The sequence below is a fragment of the Anser brachyrhynchus genome (genome assembly GCF_964034855.1).
Source record: "Anser brachyrhynchus genome assembly, chromosome: 2".
NCBI lineage: Eukaryota > Metazoa > Chordata > Aves > Anseriformes > Anatidae > Anser > Anser brachyrhynchus.
In genome coordinates, this window is record NC_137695.1 from 74809316 (window position 1) to 74831211 (window position 21896).

At 37.3% G+C, this 21896-nt stretch overlaps 1 protein-coding gene across 5 annotated transcripts in view; it reads left to right on the forward strand.

Moving 5' to 3' along the window:
- The window catches only part of LOC308189761 (uncharacterized protein), a 595077-nt gene that overhangs the window by 183934 nt on the left and 389247 nt on the right, over positions 1-21896 (forward strand). The gene's annotated exons all lie outside the window — the stretch shown is intronic.

The following is a 21896-nucleotide window of genomic DNA, read 5'->3' on the forward strand; positions in this document are numbered from 1 at the left end:
ATTGGCCCTTTGCTGCACTCACTCCAACATGTCCCTGTCTCTTTTGTACTGGGGAGACGAGATCTGGACCCAGCACCGCAGACAAGTCTCCCCAGGACTGAGCAGAAGGGGTTAAAGATCACCTCCTCCAACCTGCTGACAGCACTCCTGCTGATGCAGCGAAGGATGCTGTCTTTGCTGAGGGGGATGTTGCTGGCTCAGGTTCAGCTGCCTGTCCGCCAGGACCTTCAGGACCTGTTCTGCAAAGCAGCCTTCCAGCCAGTCAGTCCTAGCCTGTAGTGGTGTGTGGGGTTGTTCTTCCTTGTGCAGGTTATTCCCTCTCCAGGACTTTGCACTTCTCTTTGTTGAACTTCACAAGGTTCCTGTCAGCCCATTTATCCTGCTTGTTGATGTCCCTTTGAATGGTAGCACAACTGTCTGGTGCATCAGCTACTCCCCGCTTTTTTGGATCATCCGTAATGATGATCAGTTATTTCAAACAGGTTAAACTGCAGGGGACATAGTATTGATGCCTAGCGTACACTACTAGTGACTGGCTTCCAGCTGGACTGTGTGCCATTGATCACAACCATTTGAGCCCAGCAGGTCAGCCAGTTTTCAGTCCTTCTCACTTACCATACATTTGTCTGGTTTGTACTTCATCAGTTGATCTGTGAATGTGTAATGGGAGACAGTGCTGAAAGCTTTGCTAAAATCAAGATAAAAACTATTACTGCTGTCCCTGTTTCCACTGATCCCATTCTCTTATTGTAGAAGGTTACTGGGTTGGTTAAAAGTGATTTCCCCTTCATAAATCTGTGCTGGCTACTCACAATCACTTTCCTGTCTGTAATACTGAAAGCCATTTCCATGCTACATGCTCCGTCACGTTTAGGGGGATGCTGGTGAGGCTGACTGGTCTGTGCTTCTCTGGATTCACTTTTTGCCCTTCCTGGAGATGTCACTGACACCCTTGTAGTGCTTTCTCCTAATTTTCAGGAATCTCCCTGCTTTGTCATGACCTTTTCATGACAACTGAGTGGCCTTGCAGTGACACCAGTCAGCTCTCTGGGCACTCATGGGTGCATCCCATTGCTATGTCCCCATATGTGTCCAGTTTGTTTAACTGTTCCCCAGCCAGATCCTATTCCCTGAGTGTAGTTCTTCCTGGTTCCAGAATGTCCTGCAGGTCTCAGGAGCCTGGGATTCCTGAAGGCTGATCTTACTGGTACAGGCTGAGGTGAAGAAGACACTGAGACCGTCAGCTTTTCCATGTTATTTGTGACATGGTCCCCCACTTGATTCAGCAGTGGCTCTGTATTTTCTCTAATTTTCCATTTGCTGCTGATATGTACCTACAGAAGCCTTTCCTGATGACCTTCATGTCTCTAGTCCAGTTCAGCTGCATGTGGGCTTTGGCTCTTCTATCCCCATCCCTGCATGCTCAAATAGTGTCTATATTTCCTCGGAGTTAGCCTACACTGCTTGCATCTCTTTACATGCTTTGATTCTATGTTTGAGCTTGGACAGTAGCTCCTTATTCATCCTTTATTTTCTTGAGAGAGAAGAACCTGCAGATACCTCTCCCTTCTCCACTCCCTTCCTCTCCTCTCCCATCCCCTCCTCTCCTTCCCCCCTTTTTGCCTGTGAGGTGTGAGGGTGTGGGTTGTTCCCCTTTATACCATTGTATAAAAAGACAGCGCTAGAATTTCATGAATTGGTTATATGTCATCACATATATTAAGCTGTTTGAGAGGTTGCTGCAATCTGACTTCCATGAAAGTGAGATAGTCTCAGAGCATTTATGGGTGGAAGAATTCCCTGGAGATCGGGTGATATATCTCCTCATTTCCTGATGGTCTTAACTGAGTATAACAACAACAAGTCCCTTAAAACTACAAACTGGCTATTGTGGTTACATTTATTTCTAACTGGAACTATAGCTAACACCCAAAAGGAGAGTTTGGCAATACTAAATATGTGATGTAAGTTTGCATATCCCATTTCTTCGTGGACAGATTTACCTGATGCTTGCTTACATCCAAGCTGCAATGGAAATCCATTTTTGGAAATGTTTTAATACATCCATTTATTTCAAGTTGGTAAAAACAAATTTATTGCTATGGAAACAAGATTCATTTTTTAATAAACCAAGGCACAAAACTAATTTAAAGTAATCTGATAAAAATAAGTTAGAAAGAGGGGACTTTAGGTAATGTACTGAGCAGGAATACCCGTGTGCTTCTTACCAGCCTGCAGACCCTGCAGTATGTGAATTTTGTTTGTCATGCTGTGCTTCTTTGGGAATTGAACTGTTCACTCGTGTCACAGAACCAACAGAGAGGGATTTTTCTCGTTAACTGAATCCCAGTAAGGTAATCATTATAGACTTCTTTTAAATGGTTCTCTATATTTGGTGTGTATTATACATTCCACCTAAGAAAAGCCTTTGGCTAATCATAGTTTAATGACCTAGGAGACTTTAAGAGAACTATAATTAATATTCAGAAAGTCTTCTTTATTTTCTTATGGCAGTGTGCAGTTTAGTTAAAGGGAACAGACTGAAAAACAAAACATTAAAATTGGTTAAACATGAAATATGTTTGTTTTGAATTGAAATCTCTTAGTGGAGCAAGAGTTATTTCAATAAAAAATAGGTGTTTCTAAAAATTTAATAAGGGCCTAGTCATTAAAACATTTTAGCTTCTGAAAATCATTGTTTTTCCACTTACATTTTTTCGTCAGTTCCAGCATGTTTAAATGTAAGGATTTGAAAAAGTCACTTTAATTTTCATTCAGTCTGTAAGGAGTCAATTTGTGATAGTTCTGAGTTCAATAAGGAATTGAGCTTGAGTATTCTCACTTGAGAAAATACTCACTTGAGTGAGAAATACTCACTTGAGTATTTCTCAGGGTTGTGCAAAATACTCTTCATATATGCTATGTACTCTTCATATATATTTAAAGAGCAGCTCTTTATTACTTCTTGTTATATTACTGTCGGCTTCTGCTGCTGTATTGGAACACATCCATGCTTTACCATACAGTGCAATAGAGACCTGTGGTCTCCTGACATGAACTGCATCTGTAATTGAAAGTTAACAGCACTGTTATGTTGTACCTTAGTTAATTAACTATTAGTGACAGGTATAATTAGCTCAAGACTACTGCCATGCCAATGTATTTTATGTTGCACAGAGCTTAATCTGTGTTCCACTTTGCAATGCAAAAGTGACTAAGAGGGTAGTTTACTGTTGAAAACACTGAGTATTCAACTCAGTGGAGTTAGAATGATGGTGTGATTAAAAATCTATTAGCTGATGCATATCTAAAACATGACAACTGTTAGCTACCTCATACACAGTTATATAATTTTAAATGCCAGGCTACAGAACAACTCAGAAGATTCCACAGTCAGAGGAAGAACCATCATTTTTAAAAGTGTGTATGTGTATATATAAAATATATATGTGTGAGTGTATATATATATAATATATATATATATATATCCAATAGTATACGGTGCCTCCTGTTTTAGAGGTCATAGAATCACAGAATCATCTAGGTTGGAAGAGACCTCCAAGATCACCTAGTCCAACCTCTGACCTAACACTAACAAGTCCTCCACTAAACCATATCACTAAGCTCTACATCTAAACGTCTCTTAAAGACCTCCAGGGATGCTGACTCAACCACTACCCTGGGCAGCCCATTCCAATGCCTAACAACCCTTTCAGTAAAGAAGTTCTTCCTAATATCCAACCTAAACCTCCCCTGGTGCAACTTTAGCCCATTCCCCCTCGTCCTGTCGCCAGGCATGTGGGAGAACAGACCAACCCCCACCTCACTACAGCCTCCTTTAAGGTACCTATAGAGACTGATGAGGTCACCCCTGAGCCTCCTCTTTTCCAGACTGAACAACCCCAGCTTCCTCAGCCGCTCCTGGTAAGACTTGTTCTCCAGACCGCTCACCAGCTTCGTTGCCCTTCTCTGGACTCTCTCAAGCACCTCCATGTCCTTCTTGTAGCAAGGGGCCCAAAACTGAACACAGTACTCGAGGTGCGGCCTCACCAGAGCTGAGTACAGGGGGACAATCACTTCCCTAGACCTGCTGGCCACACTGCTTCTTATACAAGCCAGGATGCTGTTGGCCTTCTTGGCCACCTGAGCACGCTGCTGGCTCATATTCAGCCGACTATCAACCAATACTCCCAGGTCCTTCTCTGCCAGGCAGCTTTCCAACCACTCATCTCCCAGCCTGTAGCGCTGCTTGGGGTGGTTATGCAAGTGCAGGACGCGGCACTTGGCCTTGTTGAACTTCATACAGTTGACCTCAGCCCATCGGTCCAGCCTATCCAGATCCTCCTGCAGAGCCTTCCTACCCTCGAGCAGATCGACACGCACCTAACTTGGTGTCATCTGCAAACTTACTGAGGGTGCACTCTCTCCCCTCATCCAGATCATCGATAAAGATATTAAAGAGAACTGGCCCTAGTACTGAGCCCTGGGGGACTCCACCAGTGACCGGCCTCCAACTGGATTTGACTCCATTCACCACAACTCTTTGGGCCCGGCTATCCAGCCGGTTTTTAACCCAATGAAGCATACGCCAGTCCAAGCCAAGAGCAGCCAGTTTCTTGAGGAGAATGTTGTGGGAAATGGTGTCAAAAGCCTTACTGAAGTCAAGGTAGACCACATCCACAGCCTTTCCCTCATCCACTAAGCGTGTCACTTTGTCATAGAAGGAGATCAGGTTCGTCAAGCAGGACCTGCCTTTCATAAACCCATGCTGACTGGGCCTGATCGCCTGGTTGCCCTGCAAGTGCCACGTGATGATACTCGAAATAATCTGCCCCATGAGCTTCCCTGGCACTGAGGTCAAACTAATAGGCCTATAGTTTCCAGGGTCTACCCTCCGGCCCTTCTTGTAGATGGGCATCACGTTTGCTAGCTGCCAGTCGACTGGGACCTCCCCTGATAGCCAGGACTGCCGATAAATGATGGAAAGCGGCTTGGCCAGCTCCTCCGCCAGTTCTCTCAGCACCTTTGGGTGGATCCCATCCAGCCCCATCGACTTGTGTACATCCAAGTGCTGTAGCAGATCGCCAACCATTTCCTCATGGATAGCGAAGGCCACATCCTGCTCCCCATCCCCTTCCACCAGCTCAGGGTACCGGGTATCCAGAGAACAACTGGTTTTGCTGCTAAAGACTGAGGCAAAGAAGGCATTAAGCACCTCAGCCTTTTCCTCATCTTTTGTAACTAAGTTTCACCCCACAACCAGTAAAGGATGGAGATTCTCCTTTGTCCTCCTTTTTGTGTTTATGTATTTATACAAAACATTTTCTGTTATCTTTAACGGCAGTAGCCAGATTGAGCTCCAGATGACCTTTGGCCTTTCCAATTTTGTCCCTGCACAGCCTCGCAACATCCTTGTAGTCTTCTTGAGTGGCCTGCCCTCTTTTCCAAAGATTATAAACTCTCTTTTTTTCTCCTAAGATCAAACCACAACTCTCTGTTCAGCCAGGCCAGTCTTCTTCCACGCCGGCTCGTCTTTGGGCATGTGGGGACAGACCGCTCCTGAGTCATTAAGATTTCCTTCTTGAGGAGTGCCCAGCCTTGCTGGACTCCTCTGCCCTTCAGAAGTGCCTCCCAAGGGACTCTGCCAACCAGTGTCCTGAACAGCTCAAAGTCATAATAGATAATTCAGCCAAGGAAGGATAATACCATCTCTCTGCTGTTCCCCATTGACCCACCAAAAGATGGCCCCAACGTTTTGGCAGGTAAAAAAAAAAAAACACTTTGTAAAACGTTATACTCAGAGACTTAGTATCCAGGCATAGAAAAGCTTACTATTGAAACAGTCACAATTAAGTCCTGTGCAGTAGCTCTCTGTTTGCCTGAGCAATTCCTTTCTGAACCCAGATTTTCTATGAAGGTTTTTTATTTTGATTTTCTCATTGAGCAAAGAATTTTCTCATTGAGCAAGTTCTGTAAATTCTGAGAAGGGGAAATCATTAATATATACGCGTGTGCGTGTGAACCTCTTATCTTTTCTTATCCATGCATATCCATGTTTTCAGTTTGAAACAGTGACAAGTTATTTAAAGTCTTGTCTGAAGAACTTGGTTACAGACATGCCTATTTCAGACTCAGATTCCATTTATGTATATATATATAGTTCCTCTCTGTTATAGATAGTGTGTTAATATTATGACCCACAGAGGATTTGATTTGAAATATTATTTTAATTAGTCTCTCTCTAAATATCTCAGCCACTTCCATGGTACTGGTGTGTGAGAAATCCTGAAGGCAGAACCCCTGGGGGAACATCAAGGGTAGGTAAGGTGAGATGTTCCAGGACTTCTCAAATTAAACTAGATGTTTTCTTCACCTAGGTACCTAAGTCCTTTCTATCTAGTTGTTCTTCAGAAGTTTCTCGGAACAGCAAAATTCTGCTTCAGGATTCCCACTTGGACTAAATTTCTCTGTTTCTTGAAGTGTTTCTGAAGACCGCAATGAGTCATTCTTTAACAATAAAATGATGGTATAAAAGTCAACTGTTATCTTGAGGAAAACGAACAAACAAACAAACAAAAACAAGAAAAGAAATAAACATGCAGTTGTTAGGAAAGCTGAGACTTACCCATAAGGAGGTCAAGATAGTTTTCATAATACATTTTGCATTCAGTTGAACATGAATCCAAAGGTCTCCAGTCATTGAGGGTTCCTAATAATCCATATGAAGTACCAAAGCTAGATCTGTATTTCTGAGTTTTTAATGAAGACAGTGTTTGACAGCGTCCACGTCAGGAATTTTGTAACACAGTTATTATTGCAAATTTGGGGCTTAGAAATGCTGGGGGAAAGCGTCTCAAAGACGTGTACCATAATTCAGTATAATTAGCTGTTGCTTAACATTCTCTACTACTGCTGAGTTGTTTATGGCCTGAGATGAATTAAGAGCACAAATGACTAAGAAATGTTAAACTAATTAGAAAAAAACACTGTAATCTCTGCCAAGTATTTTTTGTGCTTGCTGAGACCATCGTTACTTGGCTTTCACTTGAAGAATAATTCCATGCCATATCTAATAAAACATTGCTAGTCTTTGTTTCCAGTATTTCTGATTTGACCTACGGCATTTGCAAGCTGTAATAAAAACTGAACTAGTTTGATGCTGGATAAAATTTCAAGGTCGCAAATCATTCTCATATCAGATGCCATATTCATCACTTTAACTTGGATAATGGCCTTTGTGTCCTAGGCAACTCTTGTAGTCAATGGAGAGAGAAAAAGCGTATTAGCTGCTAAGTGATCTACAGCTTGAATGAATCTGGCCTCTGGTATTGGAATTGAAATTATTTTTCCTCAAAATACCACTCTCTTTCTTTTTTTTCCCCTGTCTTCTTTAGAAATGCTGTTATTTGTGACAATGATGATCAAAAATGTGTTTCATCAAAGGAAAGAGGTGCTTTTTAACATGCTGTCATCTGCCATTTTCACTGAGAATATTTGCTGAATGTGATTCACATCTCAAATGTGGGGCTTACTTGTGGGATGTTTGGCTGCTTTAAACTGTTGCAGTTATGATGACTATGTTATATATAGGTGAGCTTCAGGCAGGGCGGAAGGTTTGAAACTTTCAGTGATGTAAATTCTTGGGATAGCATGCTTTCCTAAAACCATATATTCTGTTTATTTTTGCTTGGTTCATCAATAACTCTTTCAGGAATGTCAGCTCTGATGTGTATAGGTGTGTAACTGTCTAACGTATACTGACATTTGTAAAACCTGCTGTACTATCTTAAATCTGTGTAGCTATACCTGAACTCTGCTCTCCAAGATCTGTCGTAAAATATTCCCATGAATGTAAATTCCAGTGTTTTTTTCCTTCGCTTTAGTATCTGAATGTTTGATTTTGTATTGCTTTCCATTCCCCGTTTGAGAAGTCTCTTAGCTGTTACTGTTATTTGACTGAAGTTAGTCTCTTTCATTAAATATATATATAATATATATAATATACATATATTATTATATAATATATAATATATATATAATATACTGTGTTTACCTGTTCAGTGCCTAAACCAAGTAAACAGAACTAGAAGAATACCCTAATTCTTAATTCCTTATCAGAAGCACACACACACATAAATCAGGATATATTTTCCCATAAGAATCAATACAGTTTTTTCTAGAATGTTTCACTTAAACTCATACAGCTTCCCCATATCACCTTCAGAAGGGTCCCTGTAGATGATTTTCTGAGTGATGTCAAAAATGTAAAAACCTGATTAGACAAATCATGTGTGAAACAAAATCAGAAATGTTTCCCGCGCATTACTGAGATATCAGAAGCACTTTTGTACATTCATATTAGCAAGAGACACTTCAGACAGCACTTCTGTTTTACAGAGATTCCTGCCAACTTCTTACTCTTAAACATGTATGTGCTTAAATGCATTCATTACTGTTTGTAACTTTCCTTACATTCTTTCTACTTTCCACTAAATTTTCAAGGTGCATAGATAACCTAGCAGAAATTATATAATATATATAATATGTGGTTTTTATTTGTTTTGAGAAGAGTTTTGTACTCTATTCCTAATCCATTTCAAACTTCCCTGCAGATGATATGGGGGGAAAGCAGAGGTGGAACAAAACAGACGGAGGATTAGACCTAAGTTCCCTGTGGTGACTGCTTAGCTTTTGTGTGTGTGTGTAGTTCTTGATGCCTTACTTCAGAGAATGCAAAAACCATGAGCCTCAAACCTTTTCAGAGCAAGTAAGTTTCGCCTCAGACATTTTCGGACAGTAAATTCAGGATATTTTGAAATAATGAGAACCTGACCAGTGTCAGTATACAACTGCAGGCGGTGTCCATGTTTCTGATTTACTGTGAAATTACATCAGTGCTGAAAGCATCTTCTCTGTCTTCACTGATGTTATTCAAAATCTGAGTGTGAGAAGAAAATTGCTTTCGTCTATCCTGCAAGATAAACTGTTATTAGATACATCAAATAGCTTCCAATTGTCCATATAGTTGAAATGTTTTATTAACTTAGTTATCCTTCCAGTTTGTGTTCTCCCAAAATTACTCATGGGTATTATCTAAGTACTGAGTTGCTCAGACAGGTCAGAGGAGTGCAGGATACAGTGTACTCCCCTTTTTCCTTATCTTTCAGTTTGTTTTGTGCTGACTAGAGCTTATACATGACATGGGTGTTATTAGAGCTATGCATTCTGTGGATTTCATTTCTTAAGAATACATAGGCATGTCTCATTTAGCAGTTCATGCTTTTCAAATGATTTATACTAACTTCAGCTAGCCTTCAGGGTTGCATAATCTACCTCAAGTAAATAGTTACAAATAATCCAGAGTAGATTTTGTGCGTTCTTCAGTTTACAGCCAGTTAAAGCCCTTTAGTTCTCTGCTGAACATGAAAAGAGCTTAGGGAGTTACGCGATAGTTGTGTTACTGTGTGCTTTGGGAGTCATATCTAGGACATTAGAGATGTAATGAGGTTATCTGCTTTGAATTATACTTGCTGTGCATGCGTGTGTTTCTTACAGTTAATCTCATGTGAAACCCTTTTCCAGCCAGAAAAATAATGCTGGATTTTCTTACTTCACTTTAAAAGCAAACAGGCAAGCAAAAAGCTTGCTTTGAGCTTTTTTTTTTTGGTCATTTGATTTGTTTTAGTTATTTGCATTGTCTTAATTACTTTAAGTCAAGTTCATACGTGGCAGAGAAGACTCAGGAATTCTGATGTTTTGATGTCTTTCAGAATTTTCTTTTTTGACCTCTACTTCTGCTGGAAAGTTCCATGAAGGTTGTTTTCAATGATAAAATGAAGCATCTTAGAATTACTTCGTTGTACCTATGCCTTTCTTTCACACAAAGAGCCTTTCTTTTAACTTTTTTCTTTCCATTTACTTTTCACACAGAGTAAGAACCAGATTATGCCATCTGAATGCCACAAGATTATGCCTCAACTAGAGGAACTGTCATACAATATGTTTTAAATTTCATATTTGTGCTCCCTTGACATACTTTACAAATAATAAAAAGTGCATATCTGTAGGTGACAAATATAAAATGCAATTTTCAGTTTTTCATTTTTAATACTGGTAAACTAAAAATATTTCAAATTAATCTTTTTAATTTTAGGATACATTTTATATGTGTATTATCTTACAGTATTTCAAAATACATAGTGCCAGTATAGTGATGTTATACTGTGTTTTTTTTTTAAGTGAAAGTATATCCCTTGAAATGAGAAGTGTGATTTCCTACCAGTGCTGTTAGAAAATTTATTCTTTGTAGCATTTAGACTGTGAATGATTTATATCATGTTTTGTTTCTCATTATTATTTTTGTTTAAACCTTTGGTGTTATTTTCTGTCCCTATGATTTGTGAACTGAGAAGAAAGTGTTACTAGATTTGATTCCCAATATGATACAAGTCTACTGCCCTTAAAAGAAAATATTAATCTTGTAGGTGAAAGATTTGACTGTGTGCAGGAGACCCTTGATGAAAATAAAAAATGCTTTTCTCTCATGATTTTTTAAAAGCAGCTTTCTAATTCATACTGCCTCAGGTAAAGTAAACATGCAAAGGCACAATTTTGGTAAAACAGCATAATCATATATTTCATAATAAAAATAAAAAACAAACAACACCCAACCCACACACAAACACAATTATCTTCAAAATTCTTCCCAGCTGTCAAGTCTGACAGGGCGCAAATGAAGACTGGAACAATGTTTATTCATTTGGTTTCTCCTGGTCACAGATACACTCCCCAGGGGGAAGAATTGAAATTGTATGCTGAAGGCTCACTAATATTTTTGTGGCTGGATTGGGTCACAGAAATTTGAGCAGCCTGCCTTGTCAGTCGAGGCTTTACTGTGGTCATTGATCTAGAGATGTGCCTGAATGTTTTTACAGTCTGATGGACCTTTACGTGCTACATAGAGGCTTATGCTATGGAAATGCTGTACTGAACCATCAACCAGGGTAATATTTAACAAAGCACATCGCTATTCTGTAACACGAGGGGAGGTTGGCCTCTGAAATTATATGGGCAATCTGACCTTGTGGAGGGGAGCATCTTCATATGCATGTGTACAGAAAACTAGCATATGGGAACAGATTTTAGGATTCAGTGCCATAGCCTAGTAAAAGCCTGAACTACTGTCACATAAATGGCAAAGCTAATTTTTGATTATTTCCAGAAAGGCAGACAGTTAGTTACAGCAAGACACGCACTATTCCTTTATTGCTATAACACGAGGAAAGCTTTATTCTAGAAGACTTTTTACGGTTTACCCAGTTGACAAGTTATGTGATTTCAGAGGATTTTAGAGCATGAATTTAGAGGAGATTTGGGAAAAATAGAATTATATTGGAAAAAATACCAGAAACTCACACTAAATAAAGAACAGAAAAGTAAGAATTTGTGGTTTTCTGCAAAAGTGGTTAGAAGATGACTTCAGTTTATTTTCACAAATTGATACTAACCACAACATTGTAGCAAATGATTCAAAATGGTTGTAATTTTTTTTATGATTATTATTTTTTTTAGTAGTAGTAAATAACTGAACCACAAAAAAGCATCCTTTTGGTTTTGGGTGAATGTTACAAACAATGTAAAACCAATGCTTGGTACATCAAAGAACCACGAGTGACAGAATGGTTTTGTAAATTCTCATAAGCATCTAATAAATTAAAAAGCAACTGAACAAATAGCAAGAATTCTAGAAATGTTGAGGAGTAAGGAGCTAACATTGCCTTTCAGCATCAATTTAAAAAAAAACAAAAGGCACTTGTCACAATCTAAAGGGTTACCCACTCTGAGGGGGTGTGGAAATGGCAGCAGTTCACAGTACTCCGTAATACACAGGGACATGGAGGCTTTATTTCCTAAATTTCTCTACTTCATTACAAATTATTAAAATCATCACTAGCAAGTACACCTGTGATTAATAAAGCATGCATGTGTATGTAAATATATATAAATTGTTTCACCGATCAATGGTATAGGGTACATGTATGTTATTAATACTACAGGCTAAAAACATCACTAGTGAGGTAGCAAATATGAATTATGACTTATATATGCCTGTGATTACATATTTTCTAAATGTAAAGTGTATGAAGCCAAACCGTTCAGAGAAATGAGGGTTCAATCTGACCTCAGAAATGGGTCACTAAAGAAAAACAATCTCAGAAGAGGCCAACCCCTAGAAGTGAGCCCAGCAGTGGAACCAAATAAATAACAAATGACATCATATTTCAAAGATGATCCATGTTCAGAGGCAGCCAGGTGTCCCCGGCAAAAGTTCAATTTCTTTAGGAAATCCTGTAGGAAAAGGTGAAGTTTGTGCAGCTCGGGAAGTTCTCAGAGAAACTCCATTTTGGATAGGAAATGAATTGTTTTTATATTACAGAGATATAAGAGGGTGTAGGATGGCACCTCTTGGAGCAGGCAGTAGATGCTGCTAATTTTTGTTTTCTACGTGAAACAACCAATAAATGATGATGTTTGCTGTTCTCTCAGACAAAATTTTACTTTTCCAAACTATTTTCTTCTGTTTCAGCTAAGGCAGCCAATAGCATCTGCTATTTCCCACTTTTTCGGGGTGTTTTCTCCTTTTTTCTAGACTATTTTCACCCTTTCAGAAAAAAAAGTTGCTGCTAAAATTACTTATTTTAGCCTTCATGGATGTTATCTTCAGGATGTCTCTAATTCTTAGGCACTCAGCAGCACTTCAAAGAGGTCAGCTGTGCCTTGTCAAGGATGCTTCTGGCTCACAGGCCAGGTTCCCAGGCTGGCGGTTAGTTCTCAGGCTGGCAGGCATTTTATTCTGTCAGTGTTTTAGCAGACATTTGCTGTCAGTAATTTTTCCTATTATAGCTGGGTCACCTTTAGGGCTGCTCCCATTAGCATCTCAATAGACTTCTCCAAAATATCAGTGGCTGTACATTCAACATTGTACTCAGGGGAGAAAAATGAGCAGATAGGCTGGCAAACTGATTCCAGTCACCGTGACCTTTAAGTGACTTGGGATATTTAAGTCAGGAAACATGGACATTGTTCTCTTCAAGTAATAATACCTTGTGAAATTTAATCTTGGTTATTTCTAATGGCAATTGAGAAAGCAAATCACAAAACATCAGTTTAAGTTGGGCAAACGGATTGATATTTATTGACATCACATACTCTATTGTATCTTTAGAATAATGTAGGGCAGTAGTGACTTAGCCAATTTTCAGTCATTTTGTTGACAAGCATTGGCCAGGGTTTTATTTCTTTTCTTAATATGAATTACATCATGATTCAAAAAATTATAGGTAAATGAAAGTAAGTGGCTAAGAGATTAAAAAAATCCAAGCAAGAAATGATTTCATGGTATGGTTCCTCTTGAACTTTCCTCCTTTTTGTGGTCCTCAGTTCAAATGGGAGTTGGAGATAATATTATGTGAGGATCCTAAAGGAGGAGAATGAGACCTGCACTTTGACGTACTCTGATTTAAAAATGGCTAAGGAAGAAAGAAGAAGTGTTAAAACAGAAAGGAGGATTTCTAGGTAGGGAAGCATCTGAAAATGTCTGTTATCATTATCTTGTCATCTCTGATTATGGTGAGAAGGTGTAGGCCATAAAGTATAAATCATAAACTATTATTAGGTGCAGAGAGATGCTGAATTGGACTTCCTCTGAAGTACTGTCTGGTGAAATGATGGGTTTGTGATGCACATACATGGTTTCAGAGCACAATGCTACCTGAGAGGTGATGCTAGCCAGTTTCTAAAGGCTAACTGGTTTAAGGACTGTGCTTTTGTGAAAGCCCATTGTAATTAAGTTGCACTGTATGTTGTGAAAGGGAGAAATTCATGTAGACAAGTATCCTTCAGGTGCGCAGCAAGAATGGTTTTATTATTTTAGATGTCACTTACAGCTATCCTTTCTGAAAGGAACAGTCACCAGACATAATAATGATTCTGATGATCATCTTTTTCCTCACGTGGGTTGCTCATCCTGCAGACTGTCAGCAACAGACATGATCCACAGGGAATCCTGGTAGTACTTATTACCCCTTTCTATATATATTTCTATATATATTTCTATAAATTGGACTGTCAAAAAGGCATCCCAGAATTTATCCTGAGTTTATATTTATTCTGTTTTTGTGTTGGCTACATGAATAACATGTTGGGATACGAACTTTTTTATTTTTTAACTGTTATTTAGCTGTTTTTTACCTTTGGAGCAAAAAGAACAGAGAAGTGGTAAAACTAACAATGTGAGCAGCTCATGACTTATGGGCTGTAATCTGAACTTCGAAGACATGAATTATGTGCATACTTTAGAATGCATTTGTTTGAAAATTGGCTGTATAATACACTTTTCCCATAGAAATATCAGTTTGGTTTGCTGTTCAGTAGTGATTGTAGGCAAACAGCTGGGGCAGAATTAAGGTTAACTGCATATCTGTTGTTTTTAAGATGACCAGAAAAATAATGTTTCTCTCTTTTTTTTTCTTTTTTTTTTTTTTCTTTTTGTCATTTGGATCTATTGAGTGAGAGTTTGAAACTGTGTTAAGGATTAACTGAGTATATTTTCATTATTTTGTTATCTTTCTCATCTTTTTTTTCCATCTAGTTTAGGTCAATATATTGTGTGCTTGTGCTGGTGATAAAGCAAGCAACCAGCACAAGTGGTAACTGATAGATAGATTTATGATTAAAAGTTAATGAAGGTTTATCTGTCACATAAACATATCTTTTTTTCATGACTCCAAGGCCTGGGTTTCTGGGAAGACTGTGAGGATTCATCCTAAAATTATAGAGTTGACAGTATTGTGCTAGTGTGAATTGGATTCTGAACCTTGTAGCAAGTAATAAATTCAGAAATCTCTTCCGATTTCTTTGGCACTGTCATGAAATGTATTATATATGTAAGTTTGTTTTATATGAAAAAAGGAAATGCATGAGAGGAAATACTGAAGACACTGGTAGATAAGGATTATATTTTATTAGTTGCTTTTGATGGATAATCTTTTTGGAAGGTATCAATCAGCTGTCCTGAGTTTGATACAGATTTTTCTGTTTGTATCAAATGAGTGATTTTATCACATTGATACAGGATTTAAAGACTTCCTCCATGTCCTCTAGACGCTCATACATCATTAATTTTACTGGGATATTTTTCTTTTCTGTGCATACCTAAACAGCTGTAGACAGACATACCCTCCTCCCTCTGCCCTATGAATCATCCAGATGAAAGTCAGCTCTCAAGAAAGTTTTTTTATGGCTCCATACACGCACACCTTTCTTCCCTCCTTGCAATGATGCTGTTGATCTGAAAGAGGAGGTAGGAGCTTGGTATCTTTACCAGCTCTTACCTCTACACAGATTCTTGTCTGTGCACTCATTTATCACTTGGAGAATTTGCCCTTGCTATTCAGTGACCCCAGAAGCTTATAACCTATCAAACACAAAAACCACTCACAGCAATCCACTACCCTCTCTTAAATATGCCAACAGTTAATTTTTCTCAACATGTCTTGTCAGAGGATTGATTATCTAGCCTCATATTCTTTCTTACTATTCCATGGCTGTTCATGAACTTGGAAGACTCCTCAAAATGTTTTGCCTCTGCATTGATGAGCTTTTCAAGAACTTTCTACCTCATGTGGTTAGAAAACTGCTAATACCCCTGTATGAACCATGGTATGCTACATTATCCACCAAGATTCTCAGTGCAACTCATTGAATCCTAATTGTAGCTATAGTGAGCACTGGAAGCTGGGGCTTACTGAATACAAAAAAAAAGCTTATTTTCTTAAAGAACGTGAACTGATCTCATGTCGTGGTGAGTAACTATATATCTTTTCAGCTTTCGTTTTACTGGCATGAAAAAGATTTTTTCACTGTTAGTTTTTCCTCTTATCAGGCTAGAAGCCCTTTTCCGTACCAACCTGGTTTATATAAATCCTGTATTTTTGACAGACGTCTGTAAACAATTCATGAAGCATTTGTGGTGCTTCATAGATAAATACACTAGGTTAGCTGTCTCTTAAAACCTACCAGTTTCTGTGTCTTAGATTATTTTTTTTCAGTCAAATCATAATGATCACTTGTAATCATAGGATCAACCAGGATAACCCCTCTCATCTTAGAATAAAAACAGTCTTGTTGTTAGTCTCCAAGTGAATGAAATTACAGCTTGCACATTTGCAATTATTATTATTATTATTATTCTACAAAGTCATTTAATTACTCCTGAAGGACAGGAATATATTCTTCAGTAACTGATACTGCCACTGAAATTTCTCATTCTGTGTACTAAAGGCACCAGTGAAGATAATAAATGGGAACAGTCCCAAGACCAGATTGCTTTTCTGATAATCTAACATTCAATGTAACTTTTTTTTTTCTATTTCTGTGTGATTTTTTTTTCTGCTAGTCAATTCTTTATTCATTTTAACAATCAATGTATAAACCCTGATTTTCTCTGCATTAAATGATAATTTCCCATGAGGACTTTATATTAGAGGGTCTGCTTAAATTTAGGTGATTAACATGGAGGCATTACATTTGTCTGAGAAGAGTGACATGGTTTAACATTTGGTAAACGATGTTGATCTTATGCAACTTTCAATCATGTACAATTATTTTGTCTTTCTCATTTTGTTTCTCAGTTGTTTCTGAATATCAGTCAAACTACTGGGCTTGTAGTAGCTTAGACATTTTGCTTTCCTTTTTTCTTTCCCCACACATACTTCTGACTGAGTAGTACTAGGCTTGCTGTTCATTATTCTGAGGTTGCAACCTCTCCATTGAATGATTAATTGAAAATTTCCTACCAGAATTCTATAAATACCTCAGTTAATGCATTATCTTGCCCTTCAGTTTTATCCAAGTAAACTCACTTTTACACATTTTGTAGTAATTCCTATTACTCTGTCTTTAGATAGCTATTTTTCTGCAATTCTAAATTGCTTAGCAAAGAACAGTTCACATATGCTTATGATCATTTGAATTTCTGACTTTGATTTATGTAACTCATTGATCCTTTATTCCTATCTTTATAGATATTTTTTACTCACTCGTAAAATACTGTCTTTTCTGCTTAATTATCCAAGCAGACTGTCAGCTTTCCAATTTTCTCTTTTCTTTGCAAAGGCTCAAAATATTGCACTTTTATTTAGACCTTTGGATTCTTCTTTAAAGTTTATTAATTATTTTCCTAGTTTTTCTGTCTGCCATACTAAAATCTAAATCTGCATTTTGATGTTTCTGTTTTGGCTGCCAATTTGAAATGAAATTTCTCAGCTCAGGATTCCTAGATCAAATATTGTACCTACTTTTCACAACATCTTCAGTGTTTACCAGAACTACACAAGTGACTAATTCATTTATAAATTTTCTGCATATTCATATCCAAGCATCTCTGAGAGTTACCATTGTGGATTGATACAGATAAGAAGATAAATGTTAAGAAGTCAGTAGGAATTCTGTGGAAAAATAACAGTGCTTTATATATCACGCGTAACCTTATGTAGAAGTCTCCATTCTCCAGCTCTGATGTAGGAGGAGTATTAGTACATCCCCGTGAAGTCTTCCCATTGTGCGTGTTTTTACTAAGGTCAGTGTTATCTTTATTTAATCACTCTGTTTTCTTTGTTTTGTTTTGTTTTGTTTGTTTGTTTTTGTTTTTTGTTTTTTCTTAATCTTTGCTGAATTGTATATGAAATAAATCATTTAGACAATTTGCATAATAACATAATCTAGAACTTTGTTGATTAGGAAATTTCAGTAGGGTACAGCATTTGGGTTTGGTTTAGGTAGAAGATTAATAGCATTCTTACGGGGTGGTTCACCTTGACTTATTCTACCAAGCAACTTCAAAAATCTTGCAGGACTTTGAGACATCTACTAAAGTAAGGCCTATCTTTTGGTCAAAATCTTGAAATAGAAGTTCTCAGTCTGTTTTTGGAAGGAGTTGTAATAAAATGCTGGATATTTTTCAACATGTCTTTAAAAAAAATTGATGTCTCCAGTCTTTTGGTGTTTGTAAATACAAATACTTCTGTCCATCCATTTTCAGATGGATGGAACCAAGCAAGGGAAAAAATAATTCATATCAAAACTTTGAACTTCTTGTTAAGATGAAATATTGTTCTGTAGTATGTTGTATAAAATGTGTAATTATGAAATACTTGAAGTACTATGAAATGGAACTACTGAAGTTTTCTCTGAAGATATACCAAACATACACAAAACAGTATGTGTATTTATAACATACAGTTAAAAAAAACAGTTGGTAATATACAGCTTCTGCCCTGTAGCTTTCTCAAATTTCTTACTTGGCTTCAAAACAACTTTTTATTTATTTATTTATTTATTTTAAGATTTGAAAGTCTTCTAAAAAAATTACTGAAATACCCATTTTCCTACAGTGGTCATGGTTATTCTACCTTATTCTACCTTACTATATAAGCACTACTATCATATCTCAGTACAGTAGAGAATATTATTGCTACTGCAATAAGTGATTTATTAGTTATCATTGTTAAGATACACAGATAGTTTACTAGTAATTTTTACACTGGCAGAAAGAGTAGCAGATCTCTTCAAGACACTTCAGCACAATTGTAAAAAGCCTGTAATAAGGAATTGATTTTCAAAGAAGTTATTACAGCTGTAGCTTTTTCATTGTATCAGTAGGTACAAACTAAGATCTGTCCTTACAGTGTGCAACTAATATACCAACACTCTGCATTGTATCTTTCAACTGGGGGCTATATAGAAAGATTTTCTACTAGGAAGAAAAAACTGTAACCCTAAATAAAACAGCCTTTTCCTCCTACTTGAACTGATGCAGCTGGTATTAACTTCCTTTTAAGCTAAGAACTCAACCTTCTTAGGTATTTGTGATGCAGAAGCACATCAATACAATTTCTGTAAATCTCTGCTTGCATTAAAAAAACAAACAAACAAACGGGAAAAACAAACAAACAAACACCACCACCAAAAAAAAAAAAGCAGAATTTGCTTTGTGCAGTATGTTACTCATTTTGCAAAACTGATGTTTCTGTAAGACCACAACACTACCTGTCATTTAGCTAGAAATTTTAACCGTAACAGTTTTGCAGTTTCAAGTGAGTTTTCTGGTCACACTGTTTTGGTGGGTCTTTACATAGTCTTCTGTTACCAGAAAACATTAGTTGATGATCTTGATGACCTTTCCGTATTGGTCTTTACTAAAATAAATCAACAAACTGATACTAGAAAAGCAGGTATTCTCTTAATTCTGCTATCCAAGGGACAGCAGTTAATTTGCACTGTGAAGGTGATCATTACTTCAAACATTTCCTAAGTCAACAGAAATGTTCCAAGAGATCTGTGCAGTCTGAGTTAATATTTTAAGTTTGTGAGCTTAAGCAGTAATTCTTTTACTTACTTTAAAGCAAACTTAAAGAATTATAATTTTTTGTATATTTGTTTATAGATCATGCAAGTTTCAAGGTTTGCATAGTTATTGTTACTTTTTGTCTTTAATATTCTGTGTAATTACAAATTAACAGTTTTGTTTCTCAACAAAGAGGTATCAAGAAACAAAGACTTTATTAGGTGTTGCACTGTTAATGGTTTTGTTTATGTAGACCATATATAATGTTCTAATGCAGTTGTATCTTTCTCTAGTCTTTGTCATCTAACCTTCAATTTGCCTATATAGACTGAAGATACACTCAAGTCTTTGTTATTTGTTCATGTTTTATTACTGAAACTGTTACTGGAACTGTATTGAAGATATCACGGCACAAGTATATAGGAAGAGAGTGGTTATCTCTATAAGCAGGCTGTTCATTCTGTTCTTATTCCAAGATTTTTATTAGATAGTAGTCAATAAAATATTCATATTATCTGTTCTTCAACCTGTGGCAAAATCTACACTGCTGGCCCCTCTGAGAGCTGACATTAAGCTGTCTTGGCCTGCCTGCCACTGAAGTCTACCTGTACAGTTACCAGGTCTCAAGTAAAGCTCAGATTAGTGATTGAGACTCCACTCCTGCATACACTAAATGTATCTGATGACTTCTGTGTGTATGAATAGTCACATGCACTCAGAGCTCAGCCTGTTTGAACATACGGATTTTAATAAATACCTAATCTTTGTTAGGGGCTAAGGACAATGGATGATGTAAAAGTTTGTGTTGTACTTCAACTCTCTTCAGCTTATAATGTTTGAAATGAGACTTTGGGTTTGTCCCATATCTGTTAGCCCCTCTTAAACAATTGATTAGAAAACCCCAGGATAGCATCCTAATTCAAAAATCAAGAGAAAGTGGATTCTCCTGTTAGATCCCTGGAAAAAAGTGTTTTTTGAATTTACTCAACTAATGCCTGATAATTCAAGTTTCAAATGCAAATGTTCTAATCGGTGAGTTAAGAGCTTTGCAGTGTCGTATTTTGTTGCTATTATATACTTATTTAGGAAGGGAGGTGGATAGAATTACAGGCTGAGATCAAACACAACTTCTCATCTATTTGCTAATGAACGTAGTCAGAGTTGTTAAAGTCAAATAGTCTGCTAGAAGGTGGCAAGGACAAGCTTTATGATCTCTGAATTTAAATTTGAGCAAGATTCATCAATTCAGTTGTCCTGTGAAATTGCTTCAGGTACTACTTACTGTAGGATTCTTATGGGGTCAAGGTACCAGTCTCTGCCATTGCAGTTCATGCATCCAGGATGGCTGGGAAGCTTGACCTTGAACTTTGAGGTAGCCTGCAACTCAGAGTGTTCTGTAACACCCACTTGTGTGTAACTGTGCAGTGAAGGATTGAACATGACATGCAGTTGTGTATTTGAGAAGACTAGACAAATGAAAATAACTGACTGTGCAATGAAGAACAGGCTGTGTCCTAGTGATGATTATAATTAAGCATTAATGACCCTTTATTAGTTAAGGAGAAAGTTTTAGCACTGTTTTCTCTACCAAAAGATCTTTTTAATATACCCTGATACCTGACTCAATCTAATAAGTAATTTTATGTGTAATAAATCAAACAGTGATATAATTTCATTTCTGTTGAGAGCTTAGTATCTGCAATTTTACTTAATATTTAATGAAATATTCTACTATATTAACAACAAAAATATAATTTTAAATATTAATATACAATATTAATATATATATATAATATTATTTGGAGGTATTAAACAATATCAAGTTGCATTGAAAGATTACCAGACATTTTCAGACATTCTCCATTGCAAGTCAAAGCAGATGAAGTAGCAAAGGTATACTAAGAAACTGATTGCTTATGAATTTTAGCAAACTAAAAAAGATTAACTCAAAAGTTCATAGTATTTCAATGATTTAAATTGAAAGACTTTAAAATGGAGAAGGGAAGTTGCAACTGAACTACTCAGTCACCTTCAGTGCTTTGGTTCCACTGCATCATTTAGTGCTAGCAGCGGAACCTTTTATTTTAAATGAACATTTTCGTTCAGTCCTTTCTGTCTCAGGTTACCCTGATTACAACATCAGAGACCTAGATTCTCTCCATGTTTCAAAAAGCAAACACATTTTTCTTCCTTGCATCCTGGGTTTATACAGTCTATCTGGAATATAGCTCAAAGATGAGGAGAGAAACAAGCCTGCATTGAGGATGACTTTCTTGACCACTTGCGTGTTAAACTTACACGTTTGGGGAGATAGAGCAGTGAACATCAGCACTGTCTCTGTGGAAGATATTAGTATATATGCAGAAATGGGATGACACTAGCTAAATAAATTATTCTTCAGAATAATGAAGCCTCTAAGAGGTGCCTGAGATAACTTATCAGCTACAGACTCCTGAGCAGGGAGTATAGCCTTGTGTTTGGTCTAACCTGA